The sequence below is a fragment of the Pantherophis guttatus genome, chromosome 1 (assembly GCF_059756535.1).
Source record: "Pantherophis guttatus breed Tessera chromosome 1, ASM5975653v1, whole genome shotgun sequence".
Lineage (NCBI taxonomy): Eukaryota > Metazoa > Chordata > Lepidosauria > Squamata > Colubridae > Pantherophis > Pantherophis guttatus.
Window position 1 is genome coordinate 214,778,869 of NC_142063.1, and position 15,266 is coordinate 214,794,134.

The 15,266-nt window shown below is 39.4% G+C and overlaps 1 long non-coding RNA gene across 1 annotated transcript in view; it reads left to right on the forward strand.

Moving 5' to 3' along the window:
- The first annotated feature begins 10,245 nt into the window (after positions 1-10,245).
- Positions 10,246-15,266, forward strand: part of LOC148116770 (uncharacterized) — a 33,308-nt gene continuing 28,287 nt past the window's right edge. Inside the window, exons 1-2 of the long non-coding RNA XR_015731320.1 lie at positions 10,246-10,339; positions 14,115-14,197. This is a non-coding gene — a long non-coding RNA (uncharacterized LOC148116770). The remainder of the gene's footprint in view (positions 10,340-14,114; positions 14,198-15,266) is intronic.

The following is a 15,266-nucleotide window of genomic DNA, read 5'->3' on the forward strand; positions in this document are numbered from 1 at the left end:
CTCAGAGGAAGGCCCCTTCTCTCACTCTGCCTACAAGCTGGTTCTAGCTGGTCCTTGAGGGCAGCAAAAGAAGAGGGATTTTGCAACCTCTGAGGCTAGTTTAGCAGAGGCAGAGTTGACAGACTTCTACCTTTTGGTTTCTCACAGTCCTTTTATAATGGCCTATAACAGAGGTGGGGAACGATGGCCCCTTTATGACTTGTGGACTTCAATTCCCAGAATTCCTGAGCCAGCATGTTGACATCCACAGGTAATAACAAAACCAGTTGTGGTGAACACCAAAGGTACTTAGAGTGGAGACTACAAATTTAGTTAAAGATATCTCCGTATTGATATATGGGCTTTTCTGCCTCCAAAATACGTTTTTAATTAGGGAGGAGAGGGAGTTTAACCCTCCTCTCTCCACCAGCTGTTATTCTAAGAAGAAAAAAAACCAGTGGTGAAATTCAAATTTTTTTACTACTGGTTCTGTGTGCGTGGCTTGGTGGGCATGGTGGGCGTGGCTTGGTGGGCATGGCTTGGTGGGTGTGGTAGGGGAAGGATACTGCAATATCTCCATTCCCACCCCACTCTGGGGACAGCCAGAGGTATATCCAAACTACTCAAAATTTCCGCTACCGGTTCTCCAGAACCTGTCAGAACCTGCTGGATTTCACCCCTGGAAAAAACCCTTCTTTTAAAGCTAATGGTGTTTTGTTTTGGTATTTTTTACAGGAATGTGGGGGTTTTTTCCTTCCAGACTGTAGCACATCTCACTGGTGATGGTGATAGTTTCTTCTCCATCTGATTTTCTTTGTCTCAGGTGAATTATTTCTCGGCTTCTCAAGTTTATGATCCTTTTTAACTTTCATTTTCTAGCAAACATTCACAAGCAGCTGATCAATATTTCCTGAGATGTCTGTCTTCACATATTGATTTTGCGTCACAGGTGAACTTTTTATTCCCTACTTCAGGCCCTTCGGATTATCGCACTTACTTTAGAGTAGATATGTGTGGGATTTAACTGAATTTCCTGCTTCACACACCCCCGCCCCCGCCCCAGAAGAATGAAATATTCTTGGAAATATTAAAAAGGCCGAATATTGTGTTTCCCTGAATGAGGAAGGGAGAAACATTTTTTAAAGACAAAGCAGCTTCCTGCAGCTCCCTGCCCCCCCTTCGGCTCCAGCGTGATGGGATTAAGACATGGCCCTCAGGACATGATAGGATTAGCTCGCTCTCTCTCTCTCTCTCTCTCTCTCTCTCTCTCTCTCCTCCCCCCCCCCATGGGCTTTTTGTCCAGGATCTCGTATCTAATATCTAATCGTTGCACTAATACTTCTTTATGATTCTGGGTGCAGTGGCTCAGTGGCTAAGATGCTGAGCTTGTCGATCGGCAGTTCAGCGGTTAGAATCCCTAGTGCCGCATAACGGGCTGAGCTCCCATTACTTGAAGCTGGGGCTTCTGCCAACCTAGCTGGGACTTCTGTCAACCTAGCAGTTTGAAAGCACATAAAAAAATGCAAGTAGAAAAACAGGGACCACCTTTGGTGGGAAGGTAACAGTATTCTGTGTGCCTTTGGCATTCAGTCATGCCGGCCACATGACCACAGAGACGTCTTCGGACATCGCTGGCTTTTCAGCTTTGAAACGGAGATGAGCACTGCCCCCTAGAGTTAGAAACGACTAGCACATAGGTGCAAGGGGAACCTTTACCTTTACCTATGATTCTGGAAGGTGGTCCTTTTCTGATACTCACAAATATTTAAAAATCCTGATGACAGGAGAAGTCTTTCCTTTTCTGAAGCTTTCTAAAATGACCATATAGTAAAGAATTCTGTTTTATGGTCACGCCAGAAAATCACTAGAGAGATCAATGCAAATGCAGCTGGCTTTTTTGAGTTTTTTTTTTTTTTAATGGAAACAATGTCCTACAATCTCTCATATTTCTACCTCAGCTGTGAAATATTTCTTTCCATTTTTAAAATGCTCTTTTGATGGTGCTAGATATGGCAATTATTCTGCCAAGGCTAACAGTTACAATGTAGAACTTTCTTTGAATTTTCTGCACAGCTCTTTGGATTATCAATTCAAAAACAAAAGAAAAAAATGTTAACAAAATCACTATGAGATTTAATGAGATTCTGTACGGTTTCAGTCCTGAGATCACACAGGATTCCTGCAATTTCACATGAAATATCTTGATGTTCCGAAAATCTCAAAAATTATTTTACTTGTGGGAGATGAAAAAATCCCCTGAAATTCTGAAATTTGCATCTTTTTTTTTTATTTTATTTTTTATTGAAAAAGTTTTCAAATACAAATTCCCCCCCCTTTTTTTCCTCCCCCTCCCCCTCCCTAACCCCCCCTCCCCACCCATCCCCCCCTGTAACTTCTTCGTAACAAAAAACCTAATTCATAACAGATTACTTACTCCCTCCTCTAAATACTGACCTTTACTTACTAAAAATATTATTAATATTATAACATCCCCCTTTATCCATACATTTCAGAAAAGAAAAAAAAAACCAAACATTATACTATAACATTGTAGAGTAACTTCTAATTTAACATAATAGTATTATAACTCCCAATTTGGCAATAATCTGCCCTTTTTCTCCTCTCCCAAACTTATATCTATATATTATTACAACAATTCAAAACCACCTTCCACTTTAAGACTATACGATAAGTCCTACTTTAACATTTAATCTTCTATATATATTACTATAACATTTCAAAGCGGCCTTCCCCATAAAATCTAGTTTAACATTTAACATTTAACATTTATTCCACTCTATCCATTTCCTCCACTCCCCTACGTATATCACTTAAAAATCCCTTTTCTTAAACTAATCAGTCTGCTAACTAGCTTATTCACCCACTGTCCTGCAAAATTACCATACACAACAATTCTTAATATCTTTGATTCACTGCCCACACTACTTAAAAATATATGTATATATATTCCATTATATCTAAATAAAAAAAGAAAAGACAATGACTTTAAATTTATCGTCCATATAATATCTTCTTTGAAGTCTTTCCACTGGATTATTAGAACCAACATCCATAATAGGGTAACATAGCTTGCTGATGCAACAGTTTATTCAAAATCTTCAATCATATCTGCCCCCATCAGTAGTAAATATCTTCTTATATGTATAAAAGTAAAAACAACCACCCGAGTGACATTATAATTATATTCCATATAGTAATAATTGTGGGTTTCATCAGGATTATTGATTCCCATCATCGTAGTGGGTAACAACCCGATCTTCTGCGTGCCCCAGCATAATTCTCTTGCCTGATTCAAGATAATTATAATATATTTATCAACACAAAAAGAAATTCCAAAGTGGATAATTCAAATCCATCAGATTAAGGCTCTTTTCACGTCCCAAGATTACGGCAATGCAGAGATCTACCACTATCCTCAGGATGATATGGACCAATACGTCGCCTCCTCTATGTTTTCACATAATCATTCATATTTTAAAGTCCCTGGCTTCACTGTTGCTTGATTTAGAAATTTCTATTTTTATGCAACCTATTTCTTTTTTTCTTTTCTTTTTGTCGGTTTGATTTCCATCCTGGTTTCCTTTCTACAGATTGTGTATCAGCTAGTCGGTTTTCATTCTGCTTTGTAGATTGGTCTTGTTGGTTTTGTTTTTGTGTCTCATGTTTCTTTTTTATCCCTTGTATGTCCCCTAATTGGTTTCCATGCTTGTCTTTGCCTTGATAAGTCATCACATTAAAGTCAGATGCCACTTCTCTCAAATTTGTAGATAATCCAGCTGGAGTATCCGATAAATCCAAAGGCAATTTATCTGGTACAGTCTCTGTAATTCGATATTCTCCCTTTATTTCCAGCTCCTTCTGCTTATCCTGTATTATACCTGAAGATGTTAAATTCATTTTCAACCTATTTTGATAAAATTCTTCCGCTCTTTCAACAGTATTTAGCTGGTATCTTTCTCCTTGATATCTCAATATAATACCAACTGGGGCGTCCCACCTAAATGGGATATTTCTCTTTTTTAACTCAGTCACCAGAAAACCAAATTTCTTCCTTTCCATTAATATCTTAGGTGGGAGTTCCTTGTAAATCCAAATCTTTCTTCCATACAATTGCAAATTAGAATTAAAGGAATTTTGCACAATATTATTCCTAATTTCTTTATCTGTGAAATAAATCATCACATCTCTAGGCAGTTGCCTTTGCTTGGCAATCCAGGAATTTATTCTGTAAACTCTGTCAATCCTACAAAACACTTCCTCAGGTTGAACCTTTAAAATCCCAGCTAGAATTTCAGAAGATATTATCCTTAAATCATCTCTGTTATTTTCCTGCAAGCCTCTTAGTCTTATCGCATATTCTGTAAAATTATATTGTACCATTAGAACCTCTTTTTCAATCCTCTGTTGCAGATTTTCTACATTACCAGACTTTTGAACAGCATCCATTTTAGGTTTTTCTTCTGAGCTATTATCCTGAGTGTTTATCAAATCATTTTCAATCTTTTGAATTCTATTGTCCAATTTATCTTGAATTTCTTCCATTTTAGACTCTAGTAAATTAGTATTTGTATCCAGCTGTGTCATAAATTCTGAAAAACCATTAGCCACTTTTAAAATTTTTCGCTCCAAAAAATCAAACTTAGATTTCACCAATTCTTTAATTTCCTGCTTAAATTTTTCAAGATGCTGATTCACAATCTCATCCCTTCTTTCAATCTCCTCTAAGAGAAATTCTATTATATTAAAATCAGGTTTCTGAGACTGAAGAGTTAAAACTTGTTCCTTTAAGTTGTTAATGGGGGAATCCCCCCCCTACTTGTTTATCTGACTTTATAAGTCTCAGTGCCATGTTTCCGCCCAGGCAGGCTTTGTTAAAAGAAAAAAAAAACAGGAAAAAAGACTTCTTTCCAATCAACAACAATGTCAAGTCTCCAGGGGAAAAAGAGAGAAAAAAACACAGGAGCGAAGTTTTGTCTACAAATGTAGCCAGTGGTATTTATTCCGCTACATTGTAATAATAGGAAACGGGAGGACTTTCCCTTTCAGCCTCTTCTCCAGCCGCGGCAGACACCATTTTAAAAGGTTTTTTTTTTCCCCTTTCTTTTCCTCTTTCTCTTAAGTACTTTTTAAAAGATAAGTAAAATACTTGCGATTCAGTATTACAGGTCCAGCTCACATTTTCTTTGAATAATCTGTTAGATTCGCAGGCTTGCTCTTGACGCCTGGCTCTGCATTAGCAGAGGTCTCCCAAAGCCCGGAGCAGCGGCTGGGGATATGGGGCATCTCATCCGCTCCGTCCCAAAAGTAAAAGAAAAACTTTTGGGACTCTGCAGAGAGTTCTACCCACCCCTGCCGGCTCTATCTCCGTTTCCTCATGGAAACGGAGTTTTTTCGAGCCGCCATTCCATTGTGAAGGCGGCTCTGACAGGCAGTGGAAGCTGACGATCCCGAAGGAGCATCTGGCGGCGGCCAGCAGCAAACCGGAAGCTCCTGAAATTTGCATCTTATTGGGTTATGATCCGTGATAAAATATCATAGATGCAGTTTTATTAATAATAGGAAACGTAGTTAGAAAAACAACCGGAAAAATAACTTAGACTCAGTTATTCTGCACCTAATTTTAGCTCAAACAGACTCTTCTCTCTATCAGTCCAAAAGCATGCTAGGAAATGTTGTCTTCCCAAAGTATAGTTCCCACCTTTATTTACCATCTCAATACTATGAGGACATTGGTAATCTGGGTGTTCCTGTTGTTGGAAATTGTTCCTTTTTGGATTGGATCTGAACTATGGATTCTCTTCTGGAGTAGAGCTGCTCAGGAGCAGGGGTGAAATCCAGCAGGTTCTGACAGGTTCTGGAGAACCTGTAGCAGAAATTTTGAGTAGTTCTGAGAACCGGTAGTGGAAAATTTGAGTAGTTCGGAGAACTGGCAAATGCCACCTCTGACTGGCCCTAGAGTGGGGTGGGAATGGAGATTTTGCAATATCCTTCCCCCAGGAGTGGGAAGGGAATGGAGATTTTGCAGTATCCTTTCCCTGCCATGCCCACCAAGCCACGCCCACCAAGCCACGCCCACAGAACTGATAGTAAAAAAAATGGATTTCACCACGGCTCAGGAGCAATACATGCTTTGCATGGAGAAGCACCAAAAATAACTCCTGACATCTTTGGCGGAACTGGGAAAAGTTCCTTTACTGCAGCCAGTGCTGAGCTAACACCCTGCTTGAACTAAAGATATGACTCAAACCTTTTCTATAGTGCTACTGTTTATACTTTCCAAAATCCCAAGCCTTTTCAAGGTTATCAACAATTATCTTTCTGTTTGTCAATTCTGAATAGTAGAAAATATTATGCCCAAAGTAGCAATAGCAATAGTACTTAGACTTATATACCACTTTACAGTGCTTTACAGCCCCCTCTAAGTGGTTTACATATTCAGCATATTGCCCCCCAACAATCTGGGTCTTCATTTTACTTGGAAAAATGGAAGGCTAAGTCAGCCTTGAGCCTGGTGAGATTTGAACTGCCAAATTGCAGGCAGCCGGCAGTCAGCAGAAGTAGCTTGCAGTACTGCACTCTAACCACTGCACCACCGCAGCTCATAATAATTACACTTTTGTACAATATCAGTTAGGGGTATAGTTGAAGATTTGATACCAAAGGCTGCTTTGAATTAGGGTTCAAGACACAGAAGATAATGTTGTCAGGTGTCCACTATTTGAGCGGACAGTCCGCTTTTTTCACATTATGTTCACTATTATTTTTCACAAAATAGTGGACATTTTTTAATTCAAAAGCTTTATGATGAAATTAAAATGTAATTTAATATTTTACATATTATTATAATATATTTGATGTTTTGAATTTTAAGTAAAGTTTTGAAGTGATTATTTTAATATGTGTTAAAATGTTTCTAAGAAAATATATAATTTAATTGTAAATTTTTTTTTTATTTTTTTACTATTAACCCCCCAACCCCCGCTTGTCCACTATTTTTTGGAAGCAGACCTGGCAACCCTAATTTCAACATTGGTTCAGGCTTCAGCTAAGTCATACAAGCAAAATTCACCGCTGTAACCCAAGCTGCTGGAGGAGGAAATAAAAAGCCTTACTTTGTCCCATCCCATTCATACATTGCTCTAAAGGAGAAACATGTAAAAGGTGTGTCTTCCCAGAAAACGTATGTATTAAGTAGTCTGATAACAAAACCAACCATTTAAAAAAACAAACAAACCAGCATTTCCTATCAGAAAGCTATCAGCCCTTCAGTCCTCAAAAGACAAGAGTTCCTCCTAATGGGGAAAAAGCCCACCCACAAATTCTTCAACACATCGCCAAAAGAAAATGGCTTCCTAGCAGTTACAAGTCAATTGCAGCTGAAATGGAGATAAATTGGCTCAGCAGCTAAGTTGATCGTAAAAGGATGGGGGGGGGGAGAGATCCTGGAGCGAATGGCAGAAACTCACAGTAATAAGGCAACATTTTAGGTCCGTAGAGATCTGACTCAATATAGCTGAAGTACCAAGTTACCAGTTTTGTTTTGTTTTGTTTTTTTTTTAAAAAAAACATTCTCCCCACAGTTTCTGCCGGTTGATCCATATCACAGTGTTACACAATATGATGTGAAAATGAACATACCATGCAATCTTCCATGAAGCCCACACACACACTTTTCATATAGCGGGGTATAGATACTGTGATTTCATTTATCCAATTGGCATGGGGGAAACACAGTTATTTTCAGATAATTAGAAAGAGACACAATGACTGCATAGCTTTGCCTGAATGTTGAATACAGATGGGATGCCCAATGGCATTTGATAACTAAACACTGGATAACCAATATGGTTTAAGAGAAAATATTGGCTTAGCATTACTAAATATCCTGAAGGATTCTTGCTGCCGAAGAGAAAACCACAAAAATGTTTCTTTTTTTAAAACAAGAACTTTTTGGATAAATGGCTGTTTTACATCATTGCAGAAAAACACATTTTGGGGTCAATAAAAATACATTTCTAAAAGAGAAAGCCCCCTAACTTGTTAGGAACCTAGCATGTTAACACCTTGTCCGTTTTAATTAAAATGAATATGAATGCTCACTCATTTCTTTGAGCACAGGAAGTATTTTAATAAATTTAAATATTGAGATCATTCCAGTTTCACAATCAAATGTTGAGACTGATCAGTTTTCTAAGTCTTGTTCTGTTTTGTGCATCCAATATGAATGATTTCATTCCCTAATGAATTTTCACACTAAATTCTTGACTCACAATTATGATTGAAGTTTTCCATGAAATCACAGTATAAACTCTGACATGAACTGGCTCCTCGCTAGTTCACAGCAGGGCCCAAGGGCAACCCTTACAAAGCTATTTCTCTACTTTTAGGTAAATTTCCATTAGATTGAAGAAGAAATCCAATTTGGCTATTTCCCCAATGAACAACAACAAGAAAAAAATGTCTACCACAATCGTTGGACAATAGACTCTTAGAAACAAACAAAAGATTCAGCACTTTACCAAGCCAGAAATCCAGGATGAAATGGTCATGGAGAGAAGTGACAAACAATACTACCCAATTAAAGCAGCCTTGTCTTCAACCAAAGGAAGTGCAGCTGAAAGAACATGCAGCAGTAGCTAAGCAGACAGAACTTGGAAAACTTCCTTCAGAGCAACTGCACACACCTTGAAAAGACACTGCTGTCTCTTAACTGTTTGGAGAGAGGTGTTTCATAGATGATCTTCCATGATGGGAACCTTCTCTTTGATGGTAGACTTGTAGATTTGGGGTGGAAGAGATGTCATTTTGCCTTTCTGTCTCCTCCCCATAAAAGCAGAAATTAACATTGGAGCATTACCCTGTTTCCCTGAAAATAAGACATCCCCTGAAAATAAGCCAAAATGGGTTTTTGAGCGCATGCGCTAAAATAACTCCCCCCCTGAAAATAAGCCCTCCCCAAAAATATTTAAACACATGCACAACCGGTCCCCGCCATTTCTTCTGGTTAGGGTTAGGGAGACAGAGCTGGAAATCAGGTAAGATGACAAGAGGAGCCCTGTCTTGCCTAACACGCCCCAAAATAATAAGAATCCCTGAAAATAAGGCCAAGCGCTTATTTCAGGAATCAAAAAAAATATAAGGCAGGGTCTTATTTTCAGGAAAACACAGTATTAGAAAGCTGCATTAAAACAGTTCAGAAATGCAGAAGCACTCTGCAAAGAATTGCTTACACAATAGAGGTTCATACTGAATGTACAGCTGTATGAATCAGTCTCATTCCATTTTGAATAATGATTCGGTTTAGAGTTGTGATCTGATTTAAACCGGACTTTTCGTTCAGCACAGAAAGTCACTCCAAAGCATCTGATCCTTTCAATTCAAAGTGCCAAACTGAGCAAAAAAAAAAAAGGACATATGCACAAGTTGTCTCCAATGCATTTGACATGATGATTCAAACCAGCTGATGAACCAATGAGAAAAAAAAATGATATTTGATTAGGAGATTTGACTGATTTGTCTTTTAGACTAGAATATTCACATTATATTCTACTTAAGGTTCATGACTTTTGCCATCACATAGCTGAAGTGAAGAATCTATCTAGGCCCAGGCCACTCGAAGACCTCCAGAGTCAAAGATTTAAGTGGTGGCCTCTACCCCATTCCCTGTGCAAGCACAAGGGTGAGGAAGTCCAAGGCAAAATAGAGCCTGTGAGTTCTAGTCCCACTTTAGGCATGAAAGCCGGCTGGGTGACCTTGGGCCAGGCACTCTCAGCCCAATTCACCTCACAGGGTTGTTGTGGGGAAAATAGGAGGAAGGAATATTAGGCATATTTGCCACCTTGAGTTACTTATAAAGTAATAAACGTGAGATAATAAATAAATGAAAATATGCATTTTTTTCTCCAGGGTAGAGGAAGATGAATTAAGCAGCACACCTAAGCTGAGGCCTCAAGGTATCATTTGCAACCTAACAGGGACAGATTAACCAGAAGTGAAGGGAAGCTAAATAAATAGAGATTTGGTGTGTGAGGAAGCTTTTTAGTCTCGCCCCTGGGACAGGAACCATATCCCCCCCCACCCGGCATTTAAAGCTTATTTTCATAATCTAGGATCTTTCCCAGAGAGCAAATGACTCCTCGGAGAGTAATTCATCAGGTGACGGAGACATGAGTCTTTAAGGGTCACTGAAACCAGCATATTCAAACGCTTTCAAATTGTGTGGGAACTTAATAGCTATGCCTTATTTATATTTTCTAATATTTGTTTCTCTACAGTTTGTGCTTTATCTTCTGGAAAAGGTGTGCTTCCTCGGGGTAGGAGGAATAAATGGCTTGAGTACGTAAGTAAAATCTGTGCTGTAAACCACAGAGTAAATACGAAAATATTTGTGTGATACTTTTTGAACTTTTGCAATTTTTCCCATACATCAGAATGAATAAATGCGGAAAGATATGTTTCCTGTAACAGCTCTCTAATGTAAGTGGGCTGGAGTACTAATACTAGCGATATTCCTAACTCACTTAATGCTCTTTTCCAACTGTGTGGACCTGATATCTAATTCATATCATGGTCTGTTATATCATCTGTTGGCATGTGGGAGCTTAAATATTCCGCACTCTCTGCTTCTGATGAAAATGTCCCAGAACACTATTTTTGTTTAATGTTCCTTGTTAATGTGTACGCTATTATTTTGGACATGTTAAATCATAACAACATCTGAATTTCCTAATTTCAGCTGCATTTGTGTTTCATATTAGACAATTCCTGTGGTTGGCTTTAATTGTTCCATTGTCCTATCTGTTTACCTCACTACATATGGTCTTCTTCATTGCAAAGAATGATAAAATGTATACACAATGCATAGTCAGACATAAACCCACAGCCGCAGGATTTGCCAATGGAAAAAAAAAATGCTGGTGTCCATTTTATTCCTTGCCATAATTTGCATTGCAGTATAAACCAAATCCCCAATTAAGGAATGGAATGCCAAAATACATATAATCAAGGCTGATTGCATGCAGTCTGCAATAAAATAATAAAAAAAATAAAATAAAAGAGAAGAGAAAAAATCTTGCACTCTGAATAGATTACCCATACTTTGCAAGTTTTGCCAGTATATTACCATCACAGCATGAGAAGAGACACTATCCAAATTTGATGGAATCCAGATTTGGTTGATCTTCCTACCCAATTTCATTCTCTATCTACCATTGCTAATATTTATAATAGGTCAAATTGATGGAAGTTGTAGTCCTCAAACTCCCGGCCCGTGGGCCAGATGGGTCACATAATGTGGGTCACAATGTGGGTCACACAATGGCCATGCCCATGCCCAGTTTAATGAAAGGGGAAAAAGTCCTGGCACATGATGCTGTTGTGACAACATGAGTTTGATACCCCGTCCCAGGGGTGAAATCCAGCAAGTTCTGACAGGTTCTGGAGAACCAGTAGCGGAAATTTTGAGTAGTTCAGAGAACTGGCAAATACCACCTCTGGCTGGTCCCAGAGTGGGGTGGGAATGGAGATTTTGCAGTATCCTTCCCCCAGAAGTGGGGTGGGAATGGAGATTTTGCAGTATCCTTCTCCTGCCACACCCACCAAGCCACGCCCACCAAGCCACGCCCACAGAACTGAGAGTTAAAAAAATGGATTTCACCACTGCCCTGTCCTATACGTTTGAAAGCTACACATTTAGGAAAGTTAGAGAAGCAGCACACTTCATTTTCTAAACTTCCCAGCCATGTACTTTGGAGCACTGAAAACATAGGATGATAAATTCACATTATAATAAAATAACTAAAAGTATCAGATCCTATAATAAAAAAAATGCTCTTGAAGTCATTTTGAATTGGTAGAAATGAGCTGTGAACAAAATGCACTGGTTATAGCAATATTTATCAATATTGCTGGCTCGGGAAATTCTGGGAGGTGAAATCTACACAAATGGAAGTTATCAAGGTTGAGAAATGTTGGGTTATGGTGATTCTGAAGGAAGTTCAGAGACAATAAAGAATAATATTTGTAGCTCAGGGTTGAAATGAGGGGTTGTTGGTGCTCTCTGAGCTTGGTTGTTTTCTTGCAGATCAGTGGTGGGTTTCTACCAGTTTGCCCCGGTTCAGGCAAACCGGTAGTGACGGCGGCAGGAGGCTCCGCCCACCCATCCTGATGTCACCACGGATGCCTTATTTATTTATTTATTTATTTATTAATCAAATTTCTATACCGCCCTACTCCCGGAGGACTCAGGGTGGTGAACAGCCAAGATAAAATACAGATAATACAAATATTAAAAATCCCTTAAAATTATTAAATATTTTGGCTGAAACACAGATTAAAACACCCAATTTATAAAATCACGAATTAAAAATTTAAAAGAGGAGAGTTAGGCCAGGCCAGCCTGCTGAAATAAAAAAGTTTTGAGAGAACGATGAAACGTGCGCAGGTCCGGGATCCTCCGTATCTCTGGGGGGAGCTCGTTCCAGATGGTAGGTGCCCCCACAAAGAAGGCTCTCCCTCTGGGGCTGCCAGTCGACACTGTTTGGCCGATGGCACCCTGAGGAGCCCCTCTCTATGGGAGCGTACTGGTTGGTGAGAGGCTATTGGTAGCAGAAGGCGGTCTCGTAAATACCCCGGTCCGATGCCATGCATGCTCCCAATTCCGAACCGGTAGCAAAGGTAAGTGGAACTCCCTACTGTTGCAGATGTCTCATTACCCAAACTAGATAACATCATCAGTGCACGTCAATATCTGCAATTTAAATGTGTACAGGATTATACAAATATTATCACCTGTAATCCACTGTGAAAATGTGAAGCAGGAGCAATATTATTAACAATAGAAATAGCATTAGGAAGAAAAATATAATTATTTGATTATTAACTGTACTAAGAGCAAAAGTGATTGAAGTCAAAGTCTTTTTATTTCTTTAAAGAAAGAAAGAAAAAGAAAAAAAACCCAAACTCTCAGTAAAGATTAAACCTGGAGAGTGGTAAAACTTTATTCCACAAGTGCAGAGTATTTCATTTCCAGAATTCAAACTTCTCTTTTAAATGGTGATGAGTTCAATTTTAAGGGTTTCTTTTTGAAGGGCACCACATATGTAAATTCCCAGTGTCTTAAATGGGAACATGGAAATGTTTGCATTTTATTGTGGCTTGCTGTTAGTCCTAATGATCTCAAAAAACCTGGACTGGTTGCAATCCAGGCCATCCCTTTCTGAATAATAAATGCAGTTGACAGCAGGATTTTCTTCTCTTCATATGTTACATATTGCTTATCCATTCACATGAAATGGTGGTACAGTGAACATAATTTTTCCTTCGGGTTGTGCTTGACTCCTGATAGTATTTTTCTTAGTAACAATATCAGTGTGGGTTATGTTCTTGCTTTCTTTAGGTTTCCTTTTCTTTAGGTTTCCTAGTATAGCCTATACCGCTGGGATTTCCTGGTGGTCTCCTTTCCAAGTACTAACCAATTCCAAATGACCGTAGCAACTTGTTTTACTTCACAGTGCAGGTGACATGCTTAATGGTCATATCTTTCTTAAGGAATATGTCGATGAAGATTCTCAGTCATCCAGATGGAATTGTCTGGAACTTGAGTCATGGCATCTGGACTTCTTTTCTTGTTGGTTGGAAACGTTTCATAGATATGGGATCTGCCTAACCAACTTGCTCAGATTAAAGAAGCTACTTGGAAAAGCAGCAAAATATTTCCAGCCAGCAAGAAAAGAAGTTCAGTTGCCAGGATTCAACTTCCGGACTTCCTTAATGGAGAAATGGAAAGTTCTACATTTTGAAATGTCATGATAAAGCATTGCTTAGCAGAAATCTCAGCTGAACGTTGCTGAAGTCTGGGGTTTGATATAGTTAGACTAGTTTTAGAGCCATGGTAGCGCAGTGGTTAGAATGGAGTACTGCAGGCTAATTCTGCTGACTCTGTTTACAGCCAGGAGTTCGATCCTGACCGGCTCAAGGTTGACTCAGCCTTCCTTCCTTCCAAGGTTGGTAAAATGAGGACCCAAATTGTTAGAGGCAATATACTATAAACCGCTTAGAGAGGGCTGTAGAGCACTATGAAGCGGTATGTAAGTACTATTGCTTTTGCTTTTTAGACCTGCAGAATCTGGCTTTCCTCCTCTCACAATGGGCATGTACAATGACCACAGCCTGGGTGTTCACATATCGAGACTTGAAGGTAAGGAGAAATTCAACACAACCTCCCTCTTCCCAAGCCAGTAAGGACCACCAGCAAAGGAGGGCATTCGTTCTGAAAAAGCAGAAGGTAGCAGCAGATGGCATTCATGTGCAGTCTCGAGTATCTGGAATGGAGAGCTACCTTCTGAGTTAAAAAAAGCAAGCTTTCCTTCAACTGTTGAAGTCAACAAGGCAAGAGGAGACTCTCCAACACTTCAGCACAGATCAGAAACTTTCCAAGCAGCACCGTTATTTTCCAACAATGTAGCACTTTTTTTTTTTTTACAACAACGGTTGAGCAGTTTAAGCTACATCTGCAGGGGCTCTTCAGGAATAAAGATCTCTCAAGCATTTGATACGCACATCTGGAGAAGGACATCAATATTGCTGCTATAATGAAGTGTGTGTGGAGCTGTCTTTGAAGACAGCTCAGAAAAAAGTAGCTATATAAAAGCCAATGGCTCAGCTGCTGGCTGCAACTTGCCAGTAAAAATATGCCCCACTGCTGTTAGACTCTGAGCCTAGTTGCGAGCATGGCTGAAAATGCTGGGAAATATTTAGAAAACCCAACAAGGCTTGAGTGATGGAGAAAGCAGGCATCAGCACCTGGCAGATCTGGGCACCCAGCAGCTGTCAAGGAGAGTAAGGAAGCTGTGTCTGCTTTATCAGTGCCCTCGCTATTTCCTCTCCTGCATGCACATTCTCAACTTTGGCAAGTAGGGAATGCTGGGAGTAGAAGTCCACCCATCTTCAAAAAGTCCACCCATCTTAGAGTGCAGTACTGCAGACTACATCCGCTGACTGCTGGCTGCCTGCAATTTGGCAATTCAAATCTCACCAGGCTCAAGGTTGACTCAGCCTTCCATCCTTCCGAGATCGGCAAAATGAGGACCTAGATTGTTGGGGGCAATATGCTGACTCTGTAAACAGCTTAGAGAGGGCTGTGAAGCACTGTGAAGTGGTATATAAGCCTAAATGCTATTGCTAGTGCTATCTTATACTTGCCAAGGTTGAGAAATATCGCTTTACACTAAGGAAGCAGTTCGCTTTTCTGCCTTTTTTGCATCTAA